At 47.0% G+C, this 22,071-nt stretch overlaps 1 pseudogene; it reads right to left on the reverse strand.

The window, feature by feature from the left end:
* Positions 1-9,687: 9,687 nt before the first annotated feature.
* The window catches only part of LOC139322001 (solute carrier family 2, facilitated glucose transporter member 11-like), a 53,928-nt pseudogene continuing 41,544 nt past the window's right edge, over positions 9,688-22,071 (reverse strand).

Consider the following 22,071-nt stretch of genomic DNA (forward strand, 5'->3'; position numbering starts at 1 on the left):
AGTTGTGAAATGAGTGACGTGGTTGTTAAGAATACTGCACGGGCATAAATGTGAGGATGGTCATAAGTGTGAGGACCAGTCAAAAGTGCGAGGACCTGTCAGAAATGACTTTTTTCAGCCCTCTGGTTAGTCCTTTTGTGCATATGGACTACTCAGAGGGCTGAAAAAGTTATTTTTGACTGGTCCTCGCACTTTTGACCAGTCCTCGAACTTACGACTGTCCTCACATTTTACATTTTTGCCCTATCTTGTCATCATGGTGAAGAGAAGCAGTTGTGAAATGAGTGACATGGTTGTTAAGAATGCTGCACGGGCATAAATGTGAGGATGGTCATAAGTATGAGGACCAGTCAAAAGTGTGAGGACCTGTCAGAAATGACTTTCCAGCCCTCTGAGTAGTCCCTATACACATAGCCATGGCCACCCGGTCACATGACCAGCTAGCCACGCCCACCCAGTCACATGGCCTCCAAGCCACGCCCACACAATAAGCCACGCCCACAATGGTGTCCCTCTTACCAATGTTAAAATCTGTTCACCTTACCCTATACACATAGCCATGGCCACCCGGTCACATGACCAGCTAGCCACGCCCACCCAGTCACATTACCAGCTAGCCACGCCCACAAAATAAGCCACGCCCACAATGTCCCTCTTTACCAATGTTAAAATCTGGTCACCTTACACAAGCCCCTTCATTGCATCACCCCAGAGCAGTCCAAACTTCAACCAAATTAGCTCAGACAAGCATCTAGGACAGTGATGGCTAACCTTTTTTCCTTCGGGTGCCAAAAGCATGCACATGCACGTGCCCACACCCATAATGCAATGCCCCTCCCGCATGCCCCCCTCTGCACATGCGCACGACCCCCGCATGCGCACGCGACCCCTACATGCAAGCACAACCCCTGCCTCTTTTGGCCTCACATCCCAAAACAGCACTGGGGGTGGGGGGAGAAAGCTTCCAAAACGGCTGGGAGGGGGGAAAAAAGCCTTTGCCTCCCAAAACGGCTGGGAGTGGGGGGGGGGAGCTTCCAAAATGGCTGGGAAGGGGAAAAAAAAAGCCTTTGCCTCCCAAAATGGCTGTGGGGGGGGGAGAAAAAAAGCCTCACCTCCAAAAACATCGCTGGGAGGGGAATCTCTGGAGATCTGGGAAGGCACAGGCAGCAGAAAATGAGGAGAAAGGTAGGACTCCCCAAGCATGCCGCTTGCAGGGCAGACCCGAAAATCAGCTGGCCGGCGGGATGTGCATGCGCAGTGGAGCTGAGCTAGGCGACGGCTTGCATGCCTGCAGAGAGGGCTCCGTGTGCCACCTGTGGCACGCATTCCATAGGTTTGCCACGACTGATCTAGGATTTGCCACCGCTGATCTAGAATAGAACATCCACAGGTGATGTTCTATTCTTATTGAACCCATGTACTGATATGGTCTGGACAGTCATGTGGGTGCTGAGGGAGCCGGCTTCTGGACACTGGACGCTATTGTAAGGCTGGAGGCGGACCATCAAATTTTCTAAAGTCACGACCATTTGATCATCACTGTGAGAGGGTGACTGGGACATTGATCCTCCAGGTGTGCTCAAAGGCGTAAGACTCCTCCCACTGGGGTGAGAGAAGAGTGGAGGCCAGCTGTTTTTCCACATGGATTTTCCATCTTCTGTTGCAGAACTTTTATTGGATCCCACCCGGATGCCAGCTCCTTGTTGGACTTTCAGTGGATGTATTTGGCGGCGGAGCTAATTGCACTGCGAGATTCCCCCCTCTTGCAGACGTGGCCCTCCACATTATCGAGGGCCTACCTCAATGACGGGTTTTGGGACCCAGAGAGGTGGCATCTGAAAAAAAGGGGGTTGAGGGATTTTTTTAAAAGGGTAGCAGGGAAGCTTTTAAGGGGACCCAGGAGAGGGGAAGGGGGCTGTAGAGATGGACCTAGGGGGTCCATATAGCCACTGTGTGGGGTGGTGGGTTGGATGGACGCAGCGGAAGGGTTGAGGAGGGTAATCTTACCATGGAGCCGGGGTGCGAAAGGAAGGGCAGTTCAATTGAAATAATAAGTGGGAGGGGCAGGTATGACAGGCACAGGGGGCCATATCACGTTACGGGGGTGCGCACACGCTGTCTTCGAGTGTGACTGCCCCCAAGGCGTGGCCCGTGTCCTGGGTTGCACAGAGTCTCAGGCCCTGGGTCCTCGGCTGATGTTTTGTAACGCCAGGTCGGTAGTTAATAAAGGCCACCTCATCTGTGATCTTATTATGGAAGGGGGCGCGGACCTGGCAGGAATTACGGAGACCTGGTTGGGCAAGGAGGGGGGGTTCCCCTCGTTGAAATGTGCCCTCCAGGTTTCCGTGCATTTCATCAACTGAGGGCTCAGGGGAGGGATGGGGGAGTAGCGGCAATTATTAGGGAAAGTCTTTGTCCGAGGGAGGCCACTGCTCCTCAGATAGCCGGATGTGAGTCCCTTTTTGTGAAGTGGGGTCATGGGGTGCAGATGGGTTTGTTGACTACGTACCTGGCTCCCTGCCATGTGGCAGTGACCCTGCCTGAGCTACTCGACGTGATTGCTGGGGTGGCGGTGGATACCCCCAGACTTATTGTCATGGGGGATTTCAACCTGCCATCCACCGGTGAGGCATCAGAGGTGGCTCGGGAGTTCATGGCCTTCATGACGGCCATGGGCCTGACCCAATTAGTTCAAGGCCCCACTCACACAGGGGGACACACTCTGGGCTTGATTTTCATCTCTGGTCAGTGGTTGAATGATCTTGGTAGAGGGGACTTAGACATCAAGCCCTTGTCATGGACAGATCATTCCCTCCTTCACTTGGACTTTCAAGCCGCTTCCCCCCACCGCAGGGAGATGGAACTGACTACATGGTTCGGTCCCAGACGCCTGATGGACCCTGAAAGGTTCCTGATGGAGCTTGGGCCATTTCCTGAGACCCTGGCACATGACTCGACCGAAGATCTGGTGGCCGCCTGGGATAGTGCGGCCGCCGGAGCTTTGGATCGCGTCGTGCCTTTGCGGCCTCTGATCCGATGCCGATCTCAATTGGCTCCTTGGTTCTCCAAGGGGCTGAGAGAGATGAAGCGTCAGAAAAGACGCCTAGAGAGCGTCTGGAGAACTAGTCAATCTGAATCTGACCAGACACAGGTGAGGTCTTATATCAAGACCTACCTAATGGTGATAAAAGCGGCAAAATCTAACCATTTTTCTGCTCTTATTGCATCTGCAAAGAACCGCCCAGCCCCTCTGTTTAGAGTGACCCACTCCCTTCTTTAGAGGGGAATGAGGGAAGATCCCTTGCAGAGTTGAGCTGAGGATTTTGTGCAATTCCTGCATGATAAAGTCGCTCAGATTCGGGAAGGCTTGGACTCCGACTGGATGAGTCCGGGGAGGGAGACGGGCATTGGTCTTGAGAATGTTATCTGGGAAGAGTTTGACCCTGTGACTCCCGAGGACGTAGACGGGATTCTGGGAAGGCTTAGTGCCGCCTCATGCTTATTGGACCCGTGTCCCTCCTGGTTGGTATTGGCCTCCCGGGAGGTTACACGAGGCTGGCTCCAGGGGATTATAAATGCTTCTTTGAGTGAGGGTGCCTTTCCCGCTGCCTTGAAAGAGGCAGTGGTGAGGCCCCTCCTCAAGAAGCCATCCTTGGACCCGGCTATATTAGCAAACTATCGTCCGGTCTCCAACCTTCGTTTTGTAGCGAAGGTTGTTGAGAGTGTGATGGCACAACAGCTACCCCAGTACCTGGAGGAAGCTGTCTATCTAGACCCGTACCAGTCGGGCTTCAGGCAGGGATACAGCACGAAAACGGCATTGGTCGCGTTGGTTGATGATCTCTGGAGGGCTCGGGACAGGGGTTGCTCCTCTGTCCTGGTCCTATTAGATCTCTCAGTGGCTTTTGATACCGACCATGGTATCATGCTGCAGCGGTTGAGGGGGTTAGGAATAGGAGGCACCGTGTTACAGTGGTTCTCCTCCTTCCTCTCCGACCATTCACAATTTGTGTTGGCAGGGGGGCAGAGGTTGACCTCAAGGCGCCTCGCTTGGGGGGTGCCACAGGGGTCGGTCCTCTCGCCCCTTCTGTTCAACATTTATGTGAAGCTGCAGGGTGAGATCATCCGGTGGTTTTGGGGTGGGAGTCCACCAGTACGCTGATGACACTCAGTTGTACATTTCCACCCCAGACCACCCCAACGATGCCCTTGATGTGATGTCCCGCTGCCTGGAGGCTGTGCAGGTCTGGATGGGGAGAAACAGGCTCAGACTCAACCCTTCCAAGACCGAGTGGCTGTGGCTTCTGGCATCCCGGTATAGTTAGCTGGTGCCATCGCTGACTATTGGGGGTGAATCTTTGCCCCCCAGAGAGAGGGCTCACAATCTGGGTGTCCTCCTGGATGCACGGCTCTCTTTAGAAGAGCACATGACAGCCGTGGCCAGGGGGGCTTTTTATCAGGTTTGCCTGATCCGCCAGTTGCGTCCCTTTCTAGAGCGGGACGCCCAACGCACGGTCACTCACATCCTTGTCACCTCCCGACTGGACTACTGTAATGCTCTCTACATGGGGCTCCCCTTGAAGAGCACACGGAGGCTCCACCTGGTCCAGAATGCGGCCGCACGGGTGGTTATGTAACATGTAACACCCCTCCTGCACGAGCTGCACTGGCTCCCAGTGTTCTTCCAGGTGCAACTCAAGGTATTGGTTACTACCTTTAAAGCACTCCATGGCATAGGACCAGGGTATTTACGGGACTGCCTTCTGCCACCAATAGCCTCCCACCGACCAGTTCGCTCCCACAGAGAGGGACTCCTCAAGGTGCCGTCGGCCAAAATATGCCGGCTGGCGACACCCAGGAGGAGAGCCTTCTCAGTGGGAGCTCCTGTCCTTTGGAATGAACTGCCCCTGGAAATACATACAATCTTTGACCTCCAGGTTTTTCGCTGTGTCCTTAAGACCCTACTGTTTCGACAGGCGGGACTGTCTATTTAAGTGGTTTTTAAATTGGAGTTTTAACTTGGGGTTTTAAATTTGGCCGAAACATTTAATTGATTTTAATTACTTTTAATAATGATGTCGGTATATTTATGTTTTTAAATTGGCTGTACACTGCCCCTTCAGGAGAAGGGCGGTATATAAATAAAATTAACATAACATAACATAACATTTGCATTTCCTATTTTGTCTATACAGCAGTGGTGTCAAACAGTGGTGGGATTCAATTTTTTTAACAACTGGTTCTGTGGGTGTGGCTTATTTCAGTGGGTGTGGCTTGGAGGTCATGTAACTGGGTGGGCGTGGCTAGCTGATCAAGTGACCGGGTGGCCATGGCTTTGTGTATAGGGACTACTCAGAGGGCTGAAAAAAGTCATTTCTGACCGGTCCTCACACTTTTGACTGGTCCTCACACTTATGATCATCCTCACATTTATGCCCATTGCAGCACTCTTAACAACTATGTCACTCATTTCACAACTGCTTCTCTTCACCATGGTGACAAGATATGGCAAAAAACGTAAAATGTGAGGACAGTCATAAGTGCAAGGACTGGTCAAAAGTGCGAGGACAGGTCAAAAATAATTTTTTCAGCCCTCTGAGTAGTCCATATGCAGATAGGCACTACCCAGAGGGCTGAAAAAAGTGATTTCTGACAGTTCCTCGCACTTTTCACCGTTCCTCGCATTTATGACTGATCATTTATACCCATTGTAGCATTCTTAACAACCGTGTCACTCATATCACAACTGCTTCTCTTCGCCATGGTGACAAGATAGGGCAAAAAACATAAAATGTGAGGCCAGTCGTAAGTGCGAGGACCAGTCAAAAATAACTTTTTCAGCCCTCTGAGTAGTCCATATGCAAAAAAGGACTACCCAGAGGGCTGAAAAAAGTGATTTCTGACAGGTCCTCGCACTTTTGACTGATCATTTATGCATGGGGCTCCCCTTGAGGAGCACCCGGAGGCTCCAACTGGTCCAGAATGCGGCCGCGCGGGTGATCACAGGAGCGACATGGCGCTCCCATATAACACCTCTCCTGCACAAGCTGCACTGGCTCCCGGTGGTCTTCCGGGTGTGCTTCAAGGTGTTGGTTCTCACCTTTAAAGCGCTCCATGGCTTAGGGCCAGGGTATTTACAAGACCGCCTGCTGCTACCAATAACCTCCCACCGGCCAATACGCTCTCACAGAGAGGGCCTCCTCAGGGTGCCGTCGGTCAAGCAATGTCGGCTGGTGGCCCCCAGGGGGAGGGCCTTCTCTGTGGGAGCACCTGCCCTCTGGAACGAGCTACCTCCCAGAATACGGCTGATTCCGGATCTCCGCACTTTCCGTAAGGCCCTGAAGATGTTTTTATTTCAGCAAGCCAGCCTGGCCTGAATAGTTTTTAGGGGTTTTTAATTGTATTGCTAGGGGTTTTTAATTGGGGTGGCCGTTTAATTTAATTTATTCTTAATTATTTTAACTTTTATATTGCATGTTATTTTAATTCTCGGCTGTTCACCGCCCTGAGTCCCTTCAGGGAGAAGGGCGGGATATAAATTTAATAAATAAATAAATAAATAAATAAATAAATAAATAAATAAATAAGGAGAATCCAAGACCTTGGTGCCCTCCGCCATGCCCTTAAAACTTTCTTTTTTCATCAAGCCGGGCTCGCTTAACATATTTTTAAATTTTAAATTTTTAATTGGTTTGTCATTTTAAACTGGGGCCAAATTAATATATATTCTTTTAATTGTTCTTAATGTTTGTATTGTATGTTTTTATCTGGCTGTACACCACCCTGAGTCCCTTGGGAGAAGGTGCGGTATATAAATTTGAAATAAAATAAATAAATAAATGCCCGTTGCAGCATTCTTAACAACCGTGTCACTTATTTCACAACTGTGATGCTTCATGTGACTGGATGGGCGTGGCCAGGTAGTCATGTGGCATCGCTTCTTTGCCCTAATGATAGTTTGTTGCAATGGTCATATATCACTTTTTCCAGTGCCATTGTAACTGTCAAGGATTATTTGTACAAAAATACAAAAAGCTTCTTTGCTTGCAAAAAGCTGCCCTAAATACCAATCATTAGATTAGAAATAACTGCAAACTGGAGTTACAAATTGGAGGGTGCCAGAGCACCTTGAGGAATTAACAGCCTGTAGTACAGTGGACTAAAGCACACTGTTATTAACATCTGCTGCTTGCAATTACTGCAAGTTCAAATCTCACCAGGCTCAAGGTTGACTCAGCCTTCCATCCTTTCGAAGGTAGGTGAAATGAGGACCCAGATTGTGGGGGCAATAAACTGACTTTGTATAAATATACAAAAGTATGAAGGCTATTGCTTAACGCATTGTAAACCACCGTGAGTCTCCGGAGAAGGGCGGCATATAAATTAAAACAAACAAAAATAGTTAAAATGCAATGATAACTATCAGCAGCCAACTCTTGCTCATAAAGTGAAATCCTTTAGCAGAGAGGTCATTTAAGCTCTCCAGAATGAAGCAAAGGAGCAAACAGAGTATCTGTTGCTTGTTAAACCAATTAGCAGAACAAATAGACACAGAACTAGTCAGATTTCCAAAGCTACTTCTTTTCAGGAACATTTTTCCTTCCAAACAAAACTGAATAGGGAAAATTATCCCATCACTAAACACAGGATTAAACTTCACCAAAAACCAGTTTTAGACCAAAAGTCAGAAAGGGTATGTAAACTCACGTTTGAATGTCAATCTTTCTAGCTAGCCAAGAAGCCTTGCTGAATGTCACTCATCTTGGTTCCTTGTCCTTTTGTTTTTTTCCACTTTACAGGGTTAATCCTGTAAGGAATTACAACATTTGGTGTTGTTTCCTAGCCTAATCTTTATTGCCCTGCTTACAGAAACTGCCTCTCCGGCAGCATGCCTAGACTTCCGGTTCCGGAGGTTCTCAGAGGTTTTTTTTTGCTTGACTTTCTTAAAGGGGAAGGGTTGTTTTAAGCTTTTTACACCACTGTTGGGAGGAAATACTCCCCTGTTGGAGTTCTTCCAGCCAGGGTGCAATGATCAGCACTTTGAAGAAATAATTGAATAACGAAGCAGAAGCTTTTAATGACAAGGAACCAAGATGAGTACCCTTTCTGACTTTTGGTCTAAAACTGGTTTTTGGTGAAGTTTAATCCTATGTTTAGTGATGGGATAATTTTCCCTATTCAGCTTTGTTTGGAAGGAAAAATGTTAATCTCTGTTCCTGAAAAGAAGCAGCTTTGGAAATCTGACTAGTTCTGTGTCTATTTGTTCTGATAATTGCTTTAACAAGCAACAGATATTCTGTTTGCTCCTTTGCTTCATTCTGGAGAGCTTAAATGACCTCTCTGCTAAAGGGTTTCACTTTATGAGCAAGAGTTGGCTGCTGATAGTTATCATTGCATTTTAACTATTTTAATTCCTCAAGGTGCTCTGGCACCCTCCCTGATTTGTAACTTCAGTTTGCAGGTATTTCTAATCAAATGATTGGCATTTAGGGCAGCTTTTTGCAAGCAAATAAGCTTTTTGTATTTTTGTACAAATAATCCTTGACAGTTACAATGGCACTGGAAAAATGAGCTTTTTTACACTTATGACCATTGCAGCAAACTATCATTAGGGCAAAGAAGCGATGCCACATGACCACCTGGCCACGCCCACCCAGTCACATGATGAGCTAGCCACACCCACCCAGTCACATGACCTTTAAGCCAGGCCCACCCAAATAAGCCACACCCACAGAACTGGTTGTTAAAAAAATTGAATCCCACCACTGGGGCAGGGCCAGTCAGAATTTTTACTACCGGTTCTCCGAACTGCTCAAAATTTCTGCTACCGGTTCTCCAGAACTGGTCAGAACCTGCTGAAACCCACCTCTGCTGCCCAGGCATGACAACTGCAAAAAGCAGAATGTTTAGATGTTTATTTTTAATTTTAGGCATAAGCATGTCAGGTGAATGGACATTTAGGATATCATTAATGTACAGATTGAAGAAATGGGAGCAGGTATCCATCCTTGTCTGGACCCTTGATTGGCATGACTTCTCCCTGTTAGGGCTTGTGAAGATGACAGGATTAGCAGAGATGGCAAAACTGATTTTCTTGATTAGAGAAAGGACAATAATTACATTTATTAGTGACTGAAAACCCCTTATGGACTTTTTGTTGAAACATGAAAAAAATGATCTTGTTATTTATATATTTGATAATGGGAAGGAAGGAACTTGTCAGGCAACCTTAGAGAGAGAGAAGGTAAGATATAAATGCCCTTATTCTCTGCTGTTAAGAAGATCAGAAGCCACATCTCTTTTTCTTTTCTTTCTTTTCTTTCTATTCTCTATTTTTATTTGCATTTTCACTTACATATAATTACTTTTATTTACTTTCCTTACTTTTTTCTTTCATAATTTGTAATGTTTTTCTTCATAATTTCTTCAATATGAATTATATATCTAATTTTCTTTGCTTAGTCCTGCACCCAGGTTCATGTAGGCTGTCAGGACAGAATCAACATCTGTGGGAGGTGAGCTAAGTGCCTCCATCCCACCAAGGCTTGGTCAGAATTAATCTATTGAGTCAAAATAATCCCATCCACTCTGGCCCATTGCAGCAAATATAAATATAATCAAATATTTTAAATATATATAATTTTAGGATACACACATTGTGATATTAGGATTTTTTTTTTTAGTTGACTTTTGTGGTAGACCCCAGAAGCTTCATAGTCCCCAGAGCTGTGCCTGTCATGCCTGACAAAGAATCTTGGCTTTCCGGCTCCAATGGAAGGAGGGAAGCGCATGAGGCCTTTTCCCTGGCTGCCCTGATCCATCAAGAGCACCTCTCCTCTCTGCACCTGCCCCTCTCCTCCCTCATCTTTTTGGCTTAGGCATCAAAGCCTGTTTTTGCAGAGCTTTCAGGGCTGTGGTCATAACTTGGTGCAAAGGCTGTGGCTCCTGGGGGCAGAGCTTCTTTCCAGAGCAGGTAATGTGCGCCTCTTCCCCAGAGGGATCCTGTTGAGGTCTTCTGTGATGTCTAGGATGGATCTCCCCTTTGTCTCTGGAATGAAGAGGTAGGTGAAAAGTCCCATTCCAATGAGCACACCGAAGAAGACGAGGAAGCAGTAGTGGCCAAGGGCCTCCTAAGGACAGAAAATCAGAAGTAAGGATGAGTTTCTTGGCTGAGGTTTAGAGAGGAGACTGAGGTGCAACTGAGGTCTTCCTGGACTCTAGGAAGGGTAAGAATTTCCCATGGGTAAAGGTGACAGATTCACTGTCTAACCTCAGTTCACTCTGGACTTTCTGAATGAAATCAAGACACTTTCTGGTTTTCTCAAGAAAGACTCCCTTCCCAGAACCACAATCTCGCCTGCATAGTTGTTTGGGGCTGAAGGAGGAAAACACTGGAGAATTGAAAACCTAATTAAATCCAAGCCACTGAGTGAATCTGATGGACAACGGGTGAGTTGGACAACAAGAAAGTCCTTTTTACCCATCACGTAGGCTCCAAGAATGAGTGGACAAAGTGCTCAGTGGCTCAAACTAAAAAGAGGTTGGACCAATTCAAGAGAGCTCAGAAAGGCCTGGACATGGATGGATGTGTAGCTGAAAGTCAGGAGCAGCACAGGTCCTTTCTGGAGGCAGGAACCCAGGGGTGAAATTCAACCGGTTTGGACTGAATCATGCATACTGGTAGCTGCGATTTTAAATGGTTCGCTGAACTGGTAAAAAACACCCCTGGTTGGCCCACCCCCACTCGCTTGCCTTGGCAAGCTGGCCACGGGGACCAGCAGGAAGGCCCCGTGGAAGGCAGGCAAGCAAGTATGTTGGGGCCACCCTGCCACAGGGAAGGGAGCTAGCAACCTACTCCCTTCCCCGCAGCCTTGCCATGCTTGCCTGCCTTCCACGCAGCCTTCCCGGCGGTCCCCCATGTCCGCTTGCCTTCCGAGATTTGGTCCCACATCCAGCCCTTGATGGGAGACTCCTCGCTTCCGGGCAGACCCACCCAGAGGGTGGGCGGCCAGCCCTTGGGGGAGCCACAGCCGCTGTGCTGGGTCTGAGAGGGGCAGCTGCAGCAGTACCTCATTTGCAGCCCCAGGACATCCACCCTCCCTCCTGGAGCATCTAAGCCCCCCCCCAGCTCACCTTCGCCTCTGCAGCCTGCTGGCCCCTTGGGGCAGCGCAAATACCACTTTTGCCCTTCTCTTTCTGAGCACAGCACTTCTGCTTGTTGGGCTGCTTCCCTCCAAAAGCTCTGTGGCCGGCTGCTTTGTTTTTTCCCTCTTTTTGGGAGGCTCATGGGAGGCTTGCACAGCGGCTCCGGCACTGGCATGGGGGAGGCAGGCAATCCAGACACCCTGTGCTAGTGCTTGTTTGGTGCAGCTGCAGGCAAGCCAAGAGACAGTGGGACTAAGGGGCTGGTGCATTGGGATCGCCTCTGCCTCCACCTTCTGCTAGGGCCATCATGCAAGCCTCCCATGAGGAAAAAGAGGGAAAAAGCAAAGCAGCTGCCAGCTTCGGGAAGTGGCCCAACCGGCGCCATGCCCAGAAAGAGACAGGCAAAAGTCATTCTGCGCTGAAGCAGAGGCATTCCGAGCCTTCAGCGTATCCCAGGATTGCAATGCTGAAGGTTTGGAATGCAGCTTTTTCCGCGAACGGCAGGAAAATGGGGAGGGAGATTTTCCTGCCTACCATTCTTCCCTCAGTCCATGCTCAGCTTGAGGAATGGATGACAGGCAGGAAAACCCCCCTCCCCATTTTCCTGCCTTTCGTGAAAAAGGCTCCATTCTGAACCTTCAGCGTATCCCAGGATTGCAACGCTGAAAGCTTAGAATGGAGCCGTTTTCATGGGAAGGATGGTAGGCAGGATAATTCCCCTCCCTATTTTCCTGCTATTTGCGACAAGGAGTGGCTGGGATGGGAGGGGCCAGGTGAGGCGCCCCTCGACGTGAGTGATGTCGAGTTGGCCACGCCCACCAAGCCACACCTACAGAACTGGTAGGGAAAAAATTTTAATTTCACCCCCGCAGGAACCTGGTAGCTGAAGGAAGCATTGAAGACATTTTCAACCTTCCTCCAAGCAACAAAGCAGAACAGGGAAGCAGGCAGAGGAAAGAGGCAGAGGGAGAAAGTCAAATTCTTCTGGGGTTTTCGGCTGTCAATTCTTTAATCCAGGGGAATGATTACTCCTTGGGTGACAGTATCACCCCAGCTTTCACTTCCTCATGTCTCAGGGAAGCAGGTATTTTAGTGCGAATTCTTTGAACACCCTCACTTGCTTCTCCCCACAGAGTGGTAGTTGAAGAGCCACTTAAAGTAGTCGAAGTGGGGTGCAGCCTCCCTGAGGCAAATCTTCCCATGGGTGCCAGCTGCTGCTGTTGCCACCAGTGCAGGTGGTGATGACAATGATTAGATTTTTATCCTGCCTTTTTGTACACTTTGGGTCTCAAAATCTTATGTTCTCCTTATTAATTATTGATTGATTTTAAAAGGTTTCTTTCATGCTCTTTCTCCAGCAGCTCCAAGCAGTTTTACTTTATCTCTAGAGCCACACTCTGTGAGGAAGGTTAGGCTGAGGGTGTTTGACTGGCTTAACTGCTGGTCAGTCAGGTCCCATTTGAATGATGCTCTCTAAAGTGCTTTGGAGCTCGAAAGTCAAAATGGGAAAGAAGGAAAGGAAGACCAGAGTCTTCATTTGGGCAAAGAAGAAGGGTAGGTAGGGAACCCTCTTTGGAAATGATTGAAAGAAACAGTAAAAAATGCTGTATTGAGCTGCTCTTTTTAAGACTCTTGAAGTACAGTAGAAGCAAATCCAAATGATATTCTTTAAAGTGAACACATTTCTCTGAAATTAAGAATACCGTATTTTCAGAGTATAAGACACACCTTTTTTCCCAGAAAAAGAGGGTGAAAATCTGGGTGCGTCTTATACTCCGAATGTAGCCCTGCCCAGCTTCTCAAACGGAGGTTTCAGAAGCTGAAAAAAGCATCATAAATGAAGCTTCAGAAAAGCCCTCAAACAGAGCTTCAAAGGCTTTTTTTCTGAAGCTCTGTTTCAGAGGCTTTCAGAGGCAAGAAAAGAAAGTTTTTTTTGAAATGGAGTTTCAGAAGTTTCAGAGGCAGAAAAAAAAGTAAAAAAAAATCAAGGCACAGAGCTCACAACCAAGGAACCTGTTGCTAAAATTCACCTCTGGGAACAGCTGATAGGGGGTATTCCGGGAGGCCGATCCATCTGCCAATCAGCTTTTTTCTTATTTTCCTCCCCAAAAACTAAGGTGCATCTTATACTTCAAAAAAATACGGTAATAAGAATGTTTTGAAATGGTTCATTGGAAATCAGCTTTAAAATCAATCAGCAAGATACATGATACATACAAGATACATACATGATTCATGTTATTATTTTAATTAATTTCTCCTTCCCTGTGGACTCATGGCCTTCAGTCCAACTTACCACCACAAAGGGAAAGCCTATGCCGGTGATAAAGAGGCCCAACCAGCTGAACGAGCCAGCCACGGCAAGGGCGGATGGTCGTGCATCAGGACGGAAAATCTCCACCATGACAGAGAAGATGGCACCAGCTGAAAGAAGAGACAGCCATAGGATGTCAAGAGTCTCTTTCCTTGCAGGATTCATGTTCCATGCTCCTGAGCAGCCCTGGGTCCCTTGTGCCCCTCCCTGTCAGAGCTCACCATGGCCAGGCGTGCATGAAACAGCTTGCTGAGACTGCTCCCGGCACACTTACGAGATCGCCTTCTGCCACCGATAGCCTCCCACCGGCCAATACGCTCCCACAGAGAGGGACTCCTCAGAGTGCCGTCAGTCAAACAATGTCGACTGGCGACCCCCAGGGGCAGACCCTTCTCTGTGGGGGCACCTGCTGTCTGGAATGAATTGCCCCCGGGAGGAACCTACCACTGCTCGAGATCCATTCCTCCCCTAAAAGGACCTAACAGTAAAGAATGCAATGATGAAGCAGTTAAAGCAAACCTCTTTAACACATTCTTCGGCTCAGTCTTTGTAAACAGCAATGGCTCATGCCCAACATTTCCTAGTCATACCACTAATAACTACAACAATCTAACACAAATAGATTTCACAGAAGATAACGTTGAAAAGGCACTACGCAGACTAAAACCATCTCTATCTATTGGACCTGATGGACTATGTGCATACTTCTTAAAAAAGCGTTCCACTGCTATAGCAGAACCCTTAAGCATAATTTTGAAAAATCTTTCAGGACCAGCTCCCTATCCAACCTATTGTCAGATCCCTAAAAGTGATACTGCCATTCAATCGGAGGAGGGGGGACACTTGGATTTGATTCACTAGCATTGCCTATGTCAACAGATATTTTACAACCTATATCCTGGCGCCAAAGAGCCCTGAGATCCCCTTTATCTGCAGGAATTTTTATTTATTTATTTATTTATTTATTATATTTCTATACCGCCTTTCTCCCGTAGGACTCAAGGCAGTGTACAGTCAAGAAAAATATAGACACACAAACATCATAAAATTGCTAATTAAAATTGTTACTTAGTTTGGTCAATTAAATAAAACCCAGAATTAGATAACATTTAAAAAATCATTTGCATGTTTGTATGTTTAGCCCTGCCTGTTGGAACATCAGGGTCTTGAGGGCACGGCGGAAAGCACGGAGATTAGGGATATTCCGTATCTCCGGGGGCAGTTCATTCCAAAGGGTTGGAGCCCCCACAGAGAAGGCCCTCCCCCTGGGAGTCGCCAGTCGACATAATTTGACTGACGGTACCCTGAGTAGTCCCTCCCTGTGAGAACGAACTGGTCGGTGGGAGGCTATTGGTGGCAAAAGACGGTCTCGTAGGTACCCAGGTCCTAAGCCATGGAGCGCTTTAAAGGTGATAACTAACACCTTGAATCGCACCCGGAAGACCACCGGGAGCCAGTGCAGCTCGCGTAGGAGAGGTGTTACATGGGCGTAATGAGCTGCGCCCATAATCACCCGCGCGGCTACGTTCTGGACCAGTTGGAGCCTCCGGGTGCTTTTCAAGGGGAGCCCCATGTAGAGAGCATTACAGTAGTCCATACGGGAGGTAACTAGGGCATGAGTGACCGTGCGCAAGGCGTCCCGATCCAGAAAGGGACGCAACTGGCGGATCAGGCGAACCTGATAAAAGGCACCCCTGGCCACAGCCGTCAAATGATCTTCTAAAGATAACCGTGAATCCAGGAGGACACCCAAGTTGCGGGCCCTCTCTGTGGGGAGCAAGATCTCATCCCCTATTGTCAGTGATGGTACCAGCTGACTATACCGGGACGCCGGAAGCCACAGCCACTCGGTCTTGGAGGGGTTGAGTCTGAGCTTGTTTCTCCCCATCCAAATCCGCATGGCCTCCAGGCAACGGGACATCACAGCAAGGGCATCATTGGGGTGGTCTGGGGTGGAGATGTATAGCTGTGTGTCATCAGCATACTGATGAACACTCACCCCAAAACCACGGATGATCTCACCTAGCGGTTTTACATAAATGTTGAACAGAAGGGGTGAGAGGACTGACCCTTGCGGCACCCCACAAATAAGGTGCCTCGAGGTCGACCTCTGCCCCCCTGCCAACACAAACTGCGAACGGTCAGAGAGGAAGGAGGAGATATGATAGCCATGTGGGTTGTTTCACTTTAAAGGATAATGGTGGGAATGCATGTGTGTTCGGGTTCTCAGAGAAACTAGTAAAGAAAACATCTTCACATTTATGTATTGGCTAAAATCTGCATTCTGACTTAAAGGGAGGGGTCTCTACCACTTTAATCCTACTGAAAGAAAGCAAGATCTGCAAAACAGTCAACCCAGAGAAGCAATCTTCGCTCTACTGAGGGGACCCTGCAAATCATGTCTGAACGAAGCAGAGAACTGGGAGAAACCGATTGCTGGGGGGAGACAGCAATTGCCACCCAGTCGGATGCCTGTTTCATACACCCCATCGGAGAGGATGAGGTAATCCTGGAGAATCCTGAAAAGCCCTGCTGGTCAATTGGCATCGGGAAGAAAGATAGCTGGGATGAGAGATCCAGAAGAGTCACCCTCAGCCTTGGCAACCGAAAACCGGGGTGGAAACTGGAACTAGAAGCCCTTTCTGACTGGGGGGGATGACTGAAGCACCACTTCTTATCTGAAGAGGCATATAACCCAATTGGTGGTTGAAACTTTGGAAAACCTCAACATCCGAAGAGCCAGGACAACAACCAAAGGGCGTGGAAAGGGCAGCAGTCGCGGATGATGCCACGGGAGGCAACCCCCTCCTGGAGCCTGCCTATCGAGCAGATGGTGCCGCAGCAGCAGGAAAAGACCCAGCAACCCCTCCCCCTCAGGCTGCACACACACCGACGCCCATTCCCAACCAGCCTCGAGTCCCGCAACTGGAAAGAAAAACTCCCCCCCTTGGGGTGAAGTTTGATAGGAATTCGCAGCAATTAGGATTCTTTGTGGCACACGTGCTCACCTACATGCAAGAATATAGGCGTGATTTCCAAACCCAAGGCTCCCGAGTGCGAGTTGTGACCCTAGCCCTACAGGGTGCCGCTGCCAGATGGATGGTGACCCTGCATAACGCCAATGCACCAGAACTGCGGGATTTTGACCGTTTTATGATGGCCCTGTGATGTCAGTTTGAGGAACCACTAGCAGATCGCAAAGCACACAACTGCATTAAGGTGGTGAAGCAGGGGCGACGGCCAGTAGCAGAATATAGTGAAGAATTCCGGGACCTCGCGTGTTGTGTGCACTGGCCAGAAGATATTTTGGTGAGCTGTTTCAAGGACGGGCTGAGTGATGATCTATGCAATGCCTGCATGGCCCGAGGTCACCGAATGACCTACCATAATGAATGGTATGTCACCGCCGAAGAAGCTGAGATCAATATGGCCAGAAACCAGTATCGAGCGGGGCGAGCATGGAAGAAATCCCCACCCCAATGGAAGCAAGAACCCCTCAAACCACAAACTGCATTCTCTCCGAGATCTTCAGCCTATTTCAAATGTGGAAAAGAGGGGCACCGAGCTGCAGAGTGTCGTTCACAAACACCCGCCCGGAACCACTCACTGGGGGAGAACTCTGCAAAACCGGGTCAGCGTGGGAAGGAGACTGCCCTTAAGAGCAGGGAGACCGTTGAAATTCCATCCTCTAACCTCTTTAGGGAGGAAACCCTGGCATCTGAACAGGAGGAATCACACTCATTCGGAAGCGATCCAGATGATGAACCACTGGTAAGCAAACCAATTAAACCACTTACCCTCCCCTTAAGACTATTTATCCCAAACCAGGACAGGAAGATAAATATCTCCACTCTAGTGGATTCAGGGTGCACCTGTTGTTTGAGCAGCCCAACTCTAGTAGGGAAATTAGGGATTAATGTAAGAAAGCTGAAAAATCCCATCGCGTTCTGCCAACTAGATGGGTCAACAGCAGGAGGGGAGCCAACTTCTTTTGCTACCGAGCCTCTACATATAGGCATTGGAAGCCACAAGGAAATGCTTACATTTATAGTGGCTCCTGGCATGGAATGGCCATTGGTTCTGGGCCTTGCATGGCTGAAAAAATGGAACCCAAAAATCAATTGGAAACAAGGCATCATAAAATTTCAGGTGAATGTGACTTTTGCTGAGAATCCATATAAAGGAACTGAGGGGGCAGAGAATCAAGAAACATGCCTGGTCACGCCATACCAACTGAGGGCATACCCATAGAATACAAGGATTTAGCTGAGGTTTTTAGCGAAAAAGCCTCAGATGAGCTCCCCCACCTACCGCGCCACTGACTGTGCAATAGAAATCTTACCTGGCGTGAAACTCCCTAAACCCAAGATGTACAGCATGTCACTGAGGGAGTTGGAAGCGCTGAAAACATTTATTGAGAAAAACCTAGCAAGGGGTTTCATCGAACCAGCCCGACCAAAAATTGCAGCTCCAGTGCTCTTTAGAGAGAAAAAAGATGGCTCAAAACATCTCTACGTTGATTTTCATAATTTGAATACTATCAGTGTAGAGAACATGTATCCCCTCCCCCTTATGAAAGATATGTTAGTACACCTCGCTAAAGGGAAAATTTGTTCAAAGCTGGACTTAAGGGAGACTTACACCGGGTCAGAATTAAGGAGGGGGATGAGTGGAAAACGGCATTTAACACACCCCTTGGCTGCTACCAATTCAAGGTGCTCCCCTTTGGGTTGCAAGGAGCTCCTGCAGTGTTTATGCAGTTAATAAATAAAGTGCTGCATCAGCATTTATATAAGGGGGTTCTGGTCTATTTGGATGACATTTTAATCTATACCAAGACCAAAGCAGAACATGTAAAACTAGTCAGGGCAGTTTTAAACAAACTTCGCTCTGCCAAACTTTATGCTAAACTTTCCAAATGTGAATTCCATCAAGGGCCTTGATAGTACAGGGGTTTAGTGCACCCTGTCATTAACACAGCTGCCTGCAATTTCTGCTGGTTCGAATCTCTCCAAGGCTCAAGGTTGACTCAGCCTTCCATCCTTTCTAAGGTAGGTGAAATGAGGACCCAGTTTGTGGGGGCAATAAGCTGACTTTGTATAAAATATACAAAAGGATGAAGGCTATTGCTTAACGCATTGTAAGCCGCCCTGAGTCTCCGGAGAAGGGCGGCATATAAATCAAATTAAAAAAAAAAAAAAAAAGAGAGAAGATTGACTATTTGGGACACCGCATTTCACACCAGGGGATTGAGATGGATCCTCTAAAAGTGCAGGCTGTACTTGATTGGGACCCTCCACGCACGCGTAAACAGTTACAGAGCTTCCTGCGTTTTGCCAACTTTTACCGTCACTTTATCCCTGCTTTCACCCAGATTGCCCTCCCCATCACCAAGCTCTTAAAGATGAAAGGGGAGGACAATCCAAAACCAAAGCAGCCATTGAACTGGACTATGGAATGCCAGGCGACATTTGAAAAACTTAAACGGCTGTTCTCGGCAGAACCAATTCTAAAACACCCAGACACGGAGAAACATTTGTCATACAAGCAGATGCCAGCGATGTGGCAATAGGAGCGGTCCTGCTTCAGAAGAATGAGCAAGTCCAACTACAACCCTGCGCTTACACATCCAAAAAGTTGAATGAGACTGAGCAAAGGTGGGCCATTTGGGAGAAAGAGGCATATGCAGTTCGTTGGGTGTTGTTAACCTGGAGGCACTTCCTAAAAGGTAGTAAGTCTGGACTGATCATAAAAATCTAGAAGCCCTAAAGACCCCAAGGAAACTCTCCCCAAAACAAGTACGATGGGCTCAGTACTTTAAATGGTTTGATTTTACTCTAAAATATCTCCCGGGGGGGAAAAACTTTCTGGTGGATGCGCTATCCAGAAAACCGCAATACAATAGTGTAAAGCCAGACGTAATCAAACCCATAGTACAAAACAATCAACTAGCTGCTAAAGTTGTCACCAGATCCCAGGCAAAACAAGAGTCATTGACAGGCAATGACACCACCCAAAATTTTAAACAAGCATTGGCCACTGATGAATGGTTGTTTTTTTCCCCCATTTTTTATTTGAAAATACAAACTAAACAAAACAAATCACAACAAAACATACAAAACATGTAATATTCTTTGTCTTTTAAGATTTTAGTGTTCATCATCCATCTCTTCTTCTTCCGATAGCCTTTCCAAATTATTTTTAGCGGACTATGATCTGCCCATATGTTTGTCATTATTTCTATTTCTTCTAGGTCTTTCCTAAGGTCCATTGTCATCCAGGCCATATCTATCCTGGACCAGGATAGATGTGGATTGGAGTAGAACATATACTGTTTTTTTTTTTCTTTATTTATTTCCCTCCAAGTGTCCTGAAGGCATAATTCTTGCGCCATTTCCTTAAAGGTATCTGGAAGGGCCTTTTTCCTAGTTTTATTTTTCCTAGTACTTCAATATCTTTTTCTGTGTCTGAAATTGCATTAAAGTCGCCTACAAAGCAGATATTCTCGTAATCCAAGTCTTTTACTTTGTTATGTATGTTTTTGAAGAAGGCATGTTGATTCTCATTTATTGTTTTTAATTCTGTTTGTATTTCGATCATTAGAACTCTTCCCTCATCATCTGCATATACCTGTTTTGTTTTTAGATGTTTTCTAATGTAAACTGCAATGCGTCTTTTTTTTGTTCTGCTAGTGAGGTGTAAAGGTTTCCTAATCTTGTGTTTTCTAATATCTTTTGGTGTTGTTTTTTGATATGCACTTCCTGTAAATTAATTATGTCCATCTCCAATTTTTGTAGTTTGGTAAATGTCCGGGTTCTTTTGATTGGGGCGCTTAATCCGTTTATGTTGATTGAAATCATTTTTATTTCCTGTTCCATTTTTCTTCCTATTTATTTGTTGTCTTTAGTTTCCTTGTGTTTCTTGTTATTCTTTGTGTTTTTCCCCTTGCTCCTTCTCTCTCCATTTTTTCTCTTTCCAGTCTTCTCTTCTCCTCTTGTTCCTCTTCTGTTTCTTCTATGGGTTGTTCTTCCTGGCTCTTATTTTCCTATTCCTCTCTGGATTCTTGGTCTTCTTCCAGGCCAAAGTATTGGTCGAAAAACTCCTGGGCTCCTTCCAGGTTGTATATCTTAATTTTCTTGTCCTGCCACAAAATTAAAATGCCATCTGGTAGTAGCCAACAGAACATCACTTTGTGTTTATTTAGTTGTGATGTGAGGAAGTTGTAGTTTTTCCTCTGGTCCCTTACGCATCTTGGAATTTGTTTCAATGTTATTATTTCCTTCCTTTGTAAACAATTGCCTCCTCTCTCATTTTTCTATATATCTCCTCTTTTATCGTTTTCTTTGTAAATCGAACGTGCACTTCTTTTGGCAGTTTGTTCCTACGTGCATAGTTGGTGTGCACCCTGTAAACTTCATCGATATCCCTTTGTATGTGATCTTTATCTCTCTGTGTTGTTTCAGCCAAAATCTCCATCATAATCTGAAAGAGCCTTGATAGCAGTTACTTGCAATTACTGCTGGTTCGAATCTCTCCAAGGCTCAAGGTTGACTCAGCCTTCCATCCTTTCTAAGGTAGGTGAAATGAGGACCCAGTTTGTGGGGGCAATAAGCTGACTTTGTATAAATATACAAAAGTATGAAGGCTATTGCTTAACGCATTGTAAGCCGCCCTGAGTCTCTGGAGAAGGGCGGCATATAAATCAAATTTAAAAAAAAAATAATAATCTCTCTCAGGTCTTCCTCTTTGGTTTCTGCTATGTTCTGGAACCTTAAGTAAAATGATGCCTTCTCCATTTCCAAGAAAGTAAGTGAGTCTTCCAGCTCTCGATTACTTGCCATCTGTTGTTGTTCCAGCATTTCTACGTTCTTGACCGTCTGTTCCATTTTATGTTCTGTCTTTTGAATCCTTTGTTTGTTTTTGGCAATGTTCTGTTGGATCCTTTCTATCTTGTCATCCATTTTCTTTATGTTGTCATTTATCTCTCCCACATCAGATTTCAAATCGTCATGATTTCTTTTTATCTCCTCGTGGTTATTAGCAATCGATTCCTGAGTCTTATTCCTGTATCATTGCCAGGACTGACTGGATATTTTGTATGCTGGAAATGGAACCTGTCTTTTCTTTTTCTGTTACAAGCATTGTTTCTATAGATCTCTGCTGAGCAGGAGATGCTGTAAGGGAGGCTTGAGTTGAAGTTATTTTCTTGTTTGCTTTGGTTATAGTAGTTGTTCCGGTACTTCTTTGAGTGAGGGTTACTTCCCCCACTCTTTGAAAGAGGCAGTGGTGAGGCCTCTCCTCAAGAAGCCTTCCCTGGACCTGGCTGTATTAGCAAATTATTGCCCAGTGGTGGCGCAACAACTGCCCCAGTACCTGGATGAAGCCGATTATCTAGATCCATCCCAGTCCGGCTTCAGGCCAGGGCACAGCACGGAAATGGCACTGGTCGCATTGGTTGATGATCTCTGGAGGGCTCGGGACAGGGGTCCTATTAAATCTCTCAGCGGCTTTTGATACCATCGATATCATGCTGCGACGATTGGAGGGGGGGCACTGTGTTGCGGTGGTTCTCCTCCTTCCTCTCCGACCGTGTGCAGTTTGTGTTGGCAGGG

The sequence above is a fragment of the Pituophis catenifer genome, unplaced genomic scaffold, assembly GCF_029215685.1.
Source record: "Pituophis catenifer annectens isolate HBS135680 unplaced genomic scaffold, rPitCat1.0.hap2 SCAF_10, whole genome shotgun sequence".
NCBI lineage: Eukaryota > Metazoa > Chordata > Lepidosauria > Squamata > Colubridae > Pituophis > Pituophis catenifer.